The 12,130-nt window shown below is 41.4% G+C and overlaps 1 long non-coding RNA gene across 2 annotated transcripts in view; it reads left to right on the top strand.

Moving 5' to 3' along the window:
* The window catches only part of LOC113490385, a 28,517-nt gene extending 22,297 nt beyond the window's left edge, over window positions 1-6,220 (top strand). Inside the window, exons 1-3 of one of the 2 annotated variants that reach the window (XR_003400220.1) lie at window positions 996-1,096; window positions 3,801-3,863; window positions 6,030-6,220. This is a non-coding gene — a long non-coding RNA (uncharacterized LOC113490385). Of the gene's footprint in view, window positions 1-995; window positions 1,097-3,800; window positions 3,864-6,029 lie in introns of those variants that run through there. The other variant, XR_003400221.1, reaches the window with a different exon arrangement.
* Window positions 6,221-12,130: the final 5,910 nt, after the last annotated feature.

Genomic DNA, 12,130 nt, shown 5'->3' with positions numbered 1-12,130 from the left:
TTTGGGAGATTCAAAGAAGACAGGAAAATAAAATGTACAGTGATGACATTTTCATGGTCTCACATTTTATGGACCTCCAACACTACTTCCTAGATTTACACTTCTTTTTTTTTTAATTCAAGAGTATGGAATCTGGTGGAAAATAATAAAGATAGTATTAGAATGCAGATCCTTCTGTGTCAGAGAAGAGGAAATATTAATCAGAGCTATACAATAACTGCAAACAGCAGAGAATACCCATAAATATAGTTGAGAAGCAGAGCTTTCCATGCAAAATCAGAGGCGTATTGAAATTACAAAATGGAGGAAAAATTACCAAACTGGTGATTAGCAATGAATATGCTGAGCACCCTAGCCTATCCCAGCTATCCAGGCGAGCTATTGAAATTTTTTAACATTGCAGGTAAATGAGAGTCACACAGTAAAAATGGAGTGAGGGCTTGTATCTCTTTCATCCCTGGAAACAGCATGAACATTCACAATGATGGGTAAGTACTTAACTCATAAAGAGCATTTTAGCAATTAATCCATTGGTGATTCTTTGCTTATTCTGGGAATAAGCAAATTGTGGGAGTAAGTGGATGAAGCCACTCAGGCCACCTGGCCTAGGTGTTAAAGGTGATGGTGTTTTGAAAACATCTGCAAAGAAGTATGGAGTGTCCCTGGGAGTCCACACCATTTGGGGAGGAATACAACAGAGGGAATAGCCTGCAGCCCAAGACATGTTTCCTTCTGAATTTGAAATAAAGGCATGGAAGTTCCTATCAGAAAAAGAGCAAGAAAGTGATATTCCTGACCTTTGTTTTGATATTACTGTCACTTCTTCTTCAGAACCAATTTCTACATGGCCTCAGTCAGATGTTTTTGAGGCCCTGACACTAAACTGCTCTCCACAGACAGACAGCTGAAATAAACTGCTGCTCCTTCAGTTCTCTAGAGATACAGCTCACTGTCAAATGAGGAAACTGAGAGTGTTCCCTTTTCTCACAAGGTCCATTTTGTCTGCTGTGGTCATCTGCACAGTTCAAAGAGAGTTCCTGGAAGGACTGTGCTTCAAGACTTTTGGTTTGTTTGCATGGCTTCTTGGATATAGAAGGTGTGTTTTAAGAGACCTTTGTTAACGATGACTCCAGCAAGAGCTTGTGACAATACAGGAAGTGACACAACAAAATATCCTAAATGAGGGATTCCCCTTCTATTTTAAAATTAACCTGGATTTCTATTTAAATAGATCAGGGCTCTGGTATTGATTCATATTTACATCATTTTAGTCTAATACATTTTTAATATAGTTTTGGTTTTGTGGGGCTCTGAAATAACAGAACACAAAAATCACATACCTGCATGAGGAATATGTTAATATAGTCCTTATAACCTCTTTTTCAGACTATGCTTATGCCACTGAGGTGATATAATTCAAGAATAACGTCTGGTCTGTCTAGTAGGAGTCAGCTAAAATGGTTGATCTTGACTCTAATTGGCTTAGCCCAGCTCTCTGTAGTTTTCTTGATGTAAAACCTCATGATTAAATTCTGGCTGCTAGACACAAGGAGGGGCAGCAGAAAACCTCACAAGCCCATTATTATGAGTAAAAACTCCTTTCAGCATAAAAACATTATATGACACATGGTGTCACCAGAAAACATGAAACAATAGACTAAGCTGGCTCTTCTGCTAATCATTAGAACATTAGGAAATTAATCTAAACCATGAAGTCCAAAGCACACGTGGGTATGTGCTCATATGCATATGGGAGAATATAACATGGTTGAGGGTGGGAAGGATACATTTGAGGATTCACCTTGCTGTCAAGCAAAGACATTAGCTGATATCTTAGACAGAGCCCTAATACTTTATAACTTTGAATAAAAGCTGGATTAATTCTTGATAGACAGTAAAATCTGACAGTACAGTGAACCACCTGACATTTCTCTTGGTGTTGAAGGTGCCCATCTTCTCCTCATGCAACAGTTGTTTATTAATTTATTCCTGACAGAGATAAAATTTCAGATAAGAGCTTCCATTCTACTTTATTGGCAAGTCATTCAAGGCAGATACTCCTCTGATGAAACATGAAGCTATTAGCTGTTATGTCCTTCCTGATAATCTACCATTGCCCTATACACTATAGGGACTGCATGAAAAAAATGATACTGCTGTTCTGCTGTGACAAAGAGAGAAAATGGAGAGGAAGAGGTTATTTATTTTGTCATTTCCTATTATAACTCTAACAAGGTGTCAGAGTAAAGGGGATATGACTGTTATTCATGAACACTCGCAATAACCAGCATAAGGTTTTGCCTTTCTAACTAGACAGTATACTGTGGAATTTTCATATCGAAGATTTACTGCTTTTGTAACATTTAAAGTTTTAGAAGCAAACTCTCCTGATAAACCAGGCATGTACATTCTAATGCTACATTAACAAATTAACATTAACAAAGCTGATTTTCTCATGAATAAAAGGAGAGCCTACATACCTGAAATAAACCAGGAGAAATACAGGCTGCTGCACACAGGTAGAGGAGACAGGCATTGAGGCTGGTTGGAAAAGCCAAAGGATTAACTTCCATGGTTAATTTCTCTTCTTATCCCCACATTAACTCATAATATGCTCCAAATAAAATCTTAGTGAAAGAGCACAAATGCAATTGTGAAAAGCAAAAAAAAAAAAAAAAAAAAAAAAAAAAAAGAGCTTTAGAGTTCACAGATAAAGTTGTCAATGAAAGAAAAGAAATAGGCAGTTGAAGACATTACAGCATTCATGTTGGCAATTTATAAACTCTTTAAAGCCTTTCTGCACCTGTAAAGTGATGCAGAAGTCAGTGTAACAGGAAGTGGAGACAGACATTTGTAAAAAGATAACTAGACTGAGGTCTGTATTTCCTAAAGCGTTAGGCTGATACCACTCCTCAGGACTGCCTGGACCATGGCCATGATGGCACTTGGAGAATCTTTCTATTCATAAGGCTTTGTTAGGCCTCTAAAAGGCAGCACTTAAAATTTAGTTTATTAAGCTGCTTCAGCCCAAGTAGTTATCAGGCTATATGCTATGGAAAAGATATTCACATAGCAGTTGTACTGACCAAACTGTTTTTGTGGGAATATCATAATTTTAAGTGAAACAAGGACATTGAAAAGCAAAATATGTATGGGCTAAAGATGACTTGTGTAGGGAGATTTTATTGTTGGGAGGGCTGATAAGATGACCTTCTTCAGCTAACAATACCATTCCTTCCCCGTGGACAGCTCAGCTGTGTGCAAAAATCAGCTCCTGAATTACTAGCAGTTACTGTCCAATTATTTTGAGGTAAAATGCTAACTACTTCACAGCCTTTTATTTCCAACACGAATTGAAATATGGTGCTTCAGAAGTAGTCTAAGCTTCCATGTGGCAAAAGTACTGTGCTTTCCCTAATATGCATCAAACTGTTCTTGGGTCACAGGTTAAAGCCTAGTGATGTCCTCCTGATATCCAGAAGTAATAGCTTTTTCTCTGTGTTTCAGTACAACTGTTCAAATAGAAATCTCTGTTTCAACTCACTGGTATAATCAGCATAGGTGACATTGAAGATTGTTTGCAAGGTGATACTGCAGTCCCTGGGAGAATGGATAAAGAGTACAGTTCACATTCAAATAACCTCTCGGCTCTGACAGTCTGGTGTTTGACAACATTTTCCAAACATTATAGCAGGGTCACATCTGAATCTTCCTCAAATTTGCCAGCTCTGTAGCTGAAAATCATACAAACACATCCATTCTGAAATGGGCATTATCTCTCTCTTCCCTTCACTCCCAAGGTGTGACTGAATATGCTAGAGAAGCTGGAGAAGCAGAGGTGAAATAAAGAGGCTTTTCAGTGGGTAAGGCTGTCCACAGCTCTGATGGAAGTAGGCCTGTGTTAAGGGCTTGCCTGCATTTGGCATTGATTAAAACTTTTTCATTGTGTTCTTTCCCCCTTACAATATTACTATTTTTTTGTAGGAGTAGCTGAAAGAAGAGCTTGCTAAGTTTTACCGCAAGGATGTGAGTCATGTGAGTCTAAAAATGCTGGATGAACAGAGCTTTTGGGAAAGGATCAATATGCCAACAGCCAAAGGTCAAAGCTGAGTTATAAACTGCAAAAAATGAAATCAATCCACCATAATCCAAATCCTGCACAGAGACAGGCAAAACGCCAAGATAGATTGCCCATAGTACCAGAGCACAGGTTGTAGTGGCCATCAGCCAAGCTAAACAGCATATTTCGAGGCTCCAGCCTTGCAGACCAACTAGCCTAGCAAGTGCCACATGTGTACTCTAAAGATTATTGAGAAGTATTACTAAATTCTTAAAAGATCATGGGTCATGTGAAATAGACCAGGTGGGAAGCTAGCCCATAATTGTCACCATGATACCTAGCAAATGCCCACACAGATGTACATCAGACCTAGGGGCAATGGATTTAGCTGAGTGCCCACTTTGGAATGCAGCTTAAATGCCAGCTCTTGGTACTCAGAATGAGACTGTCATGAATCCTACTGCTTATGACATTGAAACAGAACCTGACAAATTTACTTTTCCATTTCTTCCCTACCTAGGCAGGCTTGCCTTACCTAGCCTTGCTCTACCCTGTCCCTCGGTTTGCACGCTGCTCTCAGTTGTTGATCTGCTCTGATCTTCAGCACATTTGGGGCATAGAGGAACCGTACTCCAGATACCTGCTTTCTGCACTCTCGGCAGCCTAGTGACATTGTAGTTAGCTAACTGGGCTAACAGGGTAAGCCAGAACAAATGAGGAGAATGTAGAGGATAACGAGTCGCACTGCCCAAGAGAGGGGTGTCCTGGTCCCAGCCCCATCCCAGACCTCACTGTGCTCTTGAGCAGGGTCTGCCCCAGCATCTCTGGGATTAATGCCACCCCACTGTTACAGGGCAGAGGAAGGCTGTTCATCCACACAAGTAGGGTGGACCTACTTGTTAAGACACCGAAGTAATTTAAAATACATTTTTAAAGAAGAGCCAAAGCACTGGACATTGTTGATAGATAAACCTGAGCAGGATCTTTCACTTGAGGGATGAGTGTGAGAACATGTCTAAGTCAGAGGTTTTGACCACATGGTCTTCTCTTTTTTTAGATATGGATGCACTTAGGATTTTTTTATTAGGATTTTTTATAAGATTTGTGAAAGGAACATCAGGGCAACACAGATCTGTTTCCTACTTAGCAGTTGGAAGTAAGGTGAATTTATCAGCTTCAGTGTGGTCCCTTCTGACCAACTGCAGCGACAAAGACAAAAAGCAATCAAGTAATCTAGCACAGCATGGCATGATTAAAATGATCTCCACCTTGTCTTTTGTGCCTGGAGGAACAAACTTTTTGTTACAAGGCAGATGTAATTCAGTCTTCATGTTGTCTCACTCTTGAAGCTGAGAAGAAACTGTAAAATATGATTAATTATTTATCATAGGGTTGGGATTTTGTTTGTGTTTGTGTGTGTGTGGACAGCTGCAGTTCAGTGGGGACCAAGAAACTATTTTTCAACTACAGTGGACTGACTGTATTTAGAGCAAAAGAGAGTACTTCACTGGCTAAGCCACCAATCCCTCTTCCTTTTCTCTTTCTTCCCCTTTTTTGCTCTTCCAGATACTCCCCATATGGCATCTCCACCCATATTCAAGGGCTCAAATATAAACTAAACCACATACTCCCCCCTCTCCCATCTACAAAAGAATTTATTCCATTGCAGTGGGAAGCCACAACATTTATTACATCTCTGTCTAAGATGAACCTCAAAGCAAGCATTTCATCCTCTCTCATGTAATCATCATAAGGTAGAAAATGAAATTTCAAAACCTAAAAGCATGCTGCAAAGAGCTTCAGGGCACCGCATGTCAGTTTTTACTTTGATGTATGCGATGTTTAAAAAAAAAAAAAAAAAAAAAAAAAAAAAAAAAAAAAAAAAAAACAGGGAGGGGGAGGGGAAGAGGGGAAAAAAATGCACTGAGATTCTTCCTTGAGATTTCCTGTCTATTGCTTAACTCTTTAGATGGTAGAAGGAAGAAAATCATCTCTCCTTGCTGTCTGAAGTAAGAATGGAAGTATTCTGAAGGGACATTGTAAGAACTTCATTTAGCACCATGGATGGTTTCACATTCTCTCTTGCATCTTAATGAGGTAAGCATCACCTCAAGGATTGCAGTGAGTGTGTAATGACTTTTAAAGCATTGGTAGGATCCGCTGATAAATGACAGCTACTTTGTTTCCTGACATGATTTAGAAAAGTAACAGCTTTGTCTTAGACTAGTGAACTTTATCACCTGGCCCAGAAGTAGGGAGGTGTCCTGGGGGAGCTGGGATTTACTCTGTGTATTTATCCAGACACGCAGTGTTAGTTTCTGAAATGCCTATTGCTGTTTATTTCTTAGGAGAGCAGAGTTGCAGTCCTAAGGGTCAAGTGCCACTGAATGTATTAATGTCCTTCTCTCTCTCTCTCTGTCCCTCTTTTGTCTGTTTAGTAAGACATGTAAGCACACTCTGTATATGCTCAAGAAGCAGAGCTGGATGTTTTTCTCCTAGTGGCAATTGAATCCTTCCTACCTGCTTTCATCATTGCGCTGTGTCTTCAAAATAAGAGCTCCTTTTCTTACACTGTTTTCCTAAGCCAACCCATACCTCCTCCCTCCTCTCAGCCACCTCCTATTTGCACTTACAACTACTATCACTGTCAGCTGTGCCTGCCATCTGCTTCCAGAATATTACAAAGCTGTAATCAGGACATTTTGAAATTTATTCACACAAATCAAAGACGTTCAGTGGCTGTCTGGGGTGGATTTCGTGCTTAGGAAGGTGCAGGTCTCCCATCAGAGGCTTTCAGAGCCAGCAGCTGGCAGAGAGAGGCTGCAAGAGGTTTCCGTGCCCACTTTGGCCATCCCAGCCTTCAGTGTTTCTGCATTTTCAGGGTTGGCCTCAGCTGAGACGAGCTGAGTAATTGTGCCAGATTATTTGCAGTTTAGTGGTGAGCTCAAATCTGGGCGAGGATGAGACCAAAGTAGTTTTTTCACTTGTGATCCCATTTATGCCTAGTCTGGAGAAGTATATAGCTACAGCACTCATGTCTCTGTCTTGTTCCCTTCACAAATAGACTGTAGCTCAGTCTACTTTTTCTATTCGCGTTATCTGGGGTAGGGACTACTTTATCAAGTCTGAGCAATGCCTATAATAGTGGCCTAATCCCTGTCAAGAGTGTCTAGGTGCTACCCTAATACATGATAGTAGTAATATTAGAATGCCTGCGGTGAGCTAGCTGTATCTTCCCACACAGATAGCAGATGCTAACAGGTTACTCCTGCATGGTTCAGTTTATAGTCTAGTTTTACAGTGTAATGGAAGAGGTTGTAATAGGCTATATTTGCATTATAAAGTGGTGTGGACTGCTTCAACTGCTCTAGAAAACATCCTACAATGTGAAACAGATGATGCCAAGGACCCATATATATAATAAGCACATTTCAGGGTGATGGGGGTTTTTCTACTTTGGACTAGCTCTACTCTGATCCCCCAGACTGAACATACATTTGGGGCAATAGTGCATTAGGTGCATTCTTGGTGTGCAGCTTCCAATTTGGCTTCACCCAAGGGGAGTCTGATCCATGATCTGTGATGCAAAGCAAAGTGGGTGTGATGGAGAACTTCACACTTCTGATCCAAACTAAACAGATGATGTGGATGCAGCCAAAAAACTACAGGTCTCTGCAACACAAAAAGTCCATTCTTGATGTTGCTCTTTCATATTCATGTTTGCAGTATGCTTCACTGACTTGGAAACTATTTAAAATCAGTTTTTAAAATTTTGCTCTTTCACAGTTCAATACATTTGGTGCATTGGTGTGCCTTTTAAACTGTCTCTGCTAGGTTTCCCGGTTTCCAAAAGCACCTTCATGTATGCCAGTGTTTTAATAAATGTCCCTAAATTAAATCATCAATATGTGGAAAAGGCAACAGAAATGAAAGGAGAGCTGTTATGTATTTCTGCAAAAAGAAACCAATCCCCATATGGATTCCCATTTTCCCTGTTGAGAGCTGAAGATCCAGACGGAATATAATGTGCCTATGGCCTCATGAGGTGAACAAAATGCACACTGCCTGTGCTGTCCACACCAGCTAAGCTGTTGCAGGCTCAGCTAGTAGCTGGATGCAAGCCAGTTCAGGATCCTGGAGGCTGTAGACACAAGCCAAAGAGCTGTGGTCAAATGCTTGGCAGGTATCAGACCACAGAAACCAAAGGAGTAGAAAAAGCTTCATTTGGCTCCATTGTTGCTGCTGAGTTGATGTGTGGGAACAAAGAACTGTGACCTATTGCTTTGCAGTGGCAGTACATATAGCAGCCAAGGTCTGCAAAAGCAGGATGCTTTAATCCCAGAAGGTTGGGTTTTTTTGGTTTTTTGGGTATTTTTAATTTGGGGGGAGATCTTCAAAAACACACACAAAGGAGCTAAATGTGTCTCACAGAGCAAAGAGAAGCAGTGTTTCCAAGGGATCAGAGTTAGGATGAATTCCACTGCTTCCCCACAGTTTTCTACCTACCTTCCACAGCTGGTGCCACAGCACTTGCTAGTATCCCCTCAAAGGTGGGAAAGCTGATGAAAGTATACTTAATTTGAATTTAAAAACCGTGACAAGGAAAAGGATACATCAAGAGATGAAAGGTTAGAGTCAGCTGGTACACTGGCTTTGCAAGGGACTGAGGCTGGTACCCTGTCACCAAAGGCTGACAATGATGCAGATGAGAGGACAGACATGGAAAGGATCAATGAGGGCAACAGTAGTGAGAGGGGATACTAGAGACTGGAGCATAGCCACAGTATATTACTACCCTGGATGAAATGCCTGAACCTTGGTCCCATGGTGACAGTTTGTCATCTTTGCTGTCAGGTTCTTTGGAGTGGCAGCAGAGATCTAGAAATGGGGAGAAGAAGGAAATGGTGATTATGAGTTTGTGACCAGGGCAAGCAGGCACAAGGCCAGCACTGAGTCCTTGAGTCATGCTGCTATGGGGAGCCTGTTATGGGCATACAGCAGTGAGGCAGGCAGTGGTACCTACCAAAAACCCATTTCAGTACTAGTCAGTGATTTAGACTGCAGGCAAGCAGAAGCTTCTTTGTAACTCTGGTTCAAATCATCTCACAGAAGGACTGTATCATTTAAATGAACTGCAGATTACTTCAGGTGCAGGTCAAAAAGGTACAAGCACTTCTGCTACATCCAAAATGCACCAGAACAACTGCAACTTTTTGGGACAAGTTGTACCAACCTTCAGTTCCTTGCTCCATCCCACAGCTCTTGTGTGAATATGCTCATACGCATGTCTTGGAATTGATGTGGAACCCCTCTTCCTATTATGCTGCTTTCATCATCAGAAGCAGGAAAAATCTCAAAGGAGTCTCATCATGTTCATCACGGAGCTTGCAAGTACTTGTTCCGGGCCATAACAGGCAGGTGTGACAGCAGGGGTTGGAGCTAATGTGAACATGTCTGCACTATGTGGAGTCAGCTTGTGTTTGGTCTCTCTGGGCACATCTACACTGAATCGTGTGTACTGGGTACATACCTCAAAGAGCCTTGAAGGCCTGATCCTTCATTGTCTGGGTCTGAATAGACTCTTTTCTTTCAGGCCCTCTCATCTGAGTTTCTTTTCAACATTCCCCAGGACACTTCACCAGGAGATGCATCTAGGGTCTCAAAAGCCTTCCCAGGCCAGGCAGCTGCATCCCTGTGCCTGAGTTCCCACCATTTCGATGGGGATGTGACACCCCCTCCCTGAAAGCTCATTGTGGCCATCAGCAAGTGCAGGCTTCACAGCCCTGGGATGGAGAGGGTAGGTATGAGTGCAACCAAGGACACTGGAAAGAAACCAATTTGTGAGAAGCAGAAATTCAAGGTGGAACAAAAACATTTTATTCTGGTTGCCTAAATTATCCATACATAGATTTGTCTAGGTTTGAATACAGGTAGGGTTGGGTTTTTTTTAGAAAATGCACTCAGCAAGATAATTTTAAAACAGCTTGCCTTCTAGCTAGTCAGAGCTTCACACCTTTAAATTGTGTTAGGTGTACATGCTTAGCTACAGACTCTGTCAGGTATGAACCAACATATATTAGGCCAATATTCTGTAAACTCTGAACCACAGCCTCTTTCACACAGCTTCAGCCCTCAGTTATCTCATACCTGCCTGGAAATGAAAAAGACTGCTGAAATAATTATTGTTGTATAATGGGAAATATATTTTCTTATTAAAATACTGTAGAAATTAATTTTATGTTCAGTCTGCAGTGAAGCATAGGTACAGATCCATGGGTCATGCATAGGTTGCACAGAAATCTGGCCTTGGTAGTAAACTATACTGTTCTGAAATGTTTCTTCAAATCCAGCCCAGAATTCATAGTAGGATTGAAACCAGCATTGACTGCTGATTGTTCAGAGTAACAGTGCTCCCACAGCAGTCCTTAAGGGGCATATATTCAGAGGAACTCAACACATAGCTTCCTAAATTCCTAGATCTGATTTTAAGTATGTAGTTAGCACACTTGTGTGTGCGGGTGTTAAAGCTCAGAACAGAACTGCATATGGAGTCATAAAATAGCAAACAGCAACATTAATTTGGAGGCAAATAAAAGTGAGCAATTTTTATTTCAATTTTCTTTGTTTTAAAGTCACACAGTGACAAATAACATGATTATAACTAATAATGGGATTTTTCAAGGCACTTATTAACAGACTCAGACTGAGGCTTAAATGTTTGCTCTCTATATGCAAATGATAAATATTTTGCCTTTTATAAAATAATTCTTTTCTAACCCAAGGGTTGATACCTGCAGCAAATTTGTGCTTCAACACACTCTTGTGACATGAAAAGCATTCATAAATTACAATCTAAACTGCAATTTCATGTCCTCTTAGAAACCATTCTAACAGAGGCATGGCAAGTCATTGAGCTAGTTGGCAGGGCAAAGCCTGTCAGTACACTAACACTGCAGGCATGTAACCTGTTTTCCCTTCCTCCATCTGCTGCATCAGTTTGGGGTTGGGCAGGCATTATGCAAAGCAATAGCTGCTAACATTTCGGAAGTATGTATAATTCCTCATCATTTTGCAGCCATTTCTGTCCCATCCTATTGCATCAAGATTTTGACATCACACGCATAGTGCTTTAATGAATCTGAGGGTAAGGGAGCTAAAAATGCAATGGGAACCACAGTTTTGCCAAGAACATGGTAGACCATGAGGATACCATAGACAGATGGTCCATTAAATGCTTGTTCTTTACAATCGTGGGGAATATCACTCACACTAGAAAACACGGCCTAGGGCCACCCCCACAGCTAGGAAACCTGCAGAGGAAAAGAGTGCTGCACATTTTCCCAGACTCAGAGGGTTTCCAGTGACAGAGGGTGGGAGCACACAGCCTAGAGGACCCTGCAGGACCAGACTCCCCTTGCCCTCCATAGGTAGAGTGGTGGAGTAGGGTGTTGAAACAGTACTGGGGCCATGGAGGCCCCAGAGAACAGCAGAGTTCAGGGGTGCCATGCTGCACTGGCTTAGTAAAACATTGCTAGAGTTACCTAAGATTACTGCCTCTATGCCCTGGTCTAAAGCACATCCATTAAATGTTTCAGTGCAACTGAGATCAGCACCTCTTACACCCTTTGGGGGCTCTCCATGAGGGTCTCCATGATGCCTGTGTGCCTTTCTCAAGGGAAATATCCCTCTGAGACCACTGTGGGTTTTGAGTGTCACTATCACCCTTTTCTCCTCAGTGCCATCTCCCAGATCCTACAGTACCCAGGTGATGCATTCTGGATGTAGCTGCTTGTTGATAGAGAAAGTGTCAATAGACAAAGTGAAAAAACTCTGATAATGGGGGGTGCGAAATGAAAAAGTGGAAACAGAAGAGAATGGGTGAAGCTTTTTCTCAGCCAGAGAGTTTCCCTTTTTGGAAGTAAAATCAGGACATGTAACAAACAAGGACAAATTGGAAGAAAAATTATCCCCTTGTGTCTTGCTTTATGTTTTCTCTTAGGCTCAGACTTGTACTGTATTGGCAGCCCAGACTCCTATTAGAGACATCTGTTTTGAGTTTGGAGGGTTATT

The sequence above is a fragment of the Athene cunicularia genome (genome assembly GCF_003259725.1).
Source record: "Athene cunicularia isolate RWA chromosome Z unlocalized genomic scaffold, athCun1 chrZ_part4, whole genome shotgun sequence".
NCBI classification, from domain to species: Eukaryota; Metazoa; Chordata; class Aves; order Strigiformes; family Strigidae; genus Athene; species Athene cunicularia.
This window is presented reverse-complemented; position numbering and strand designations above follow the sequence as displayed.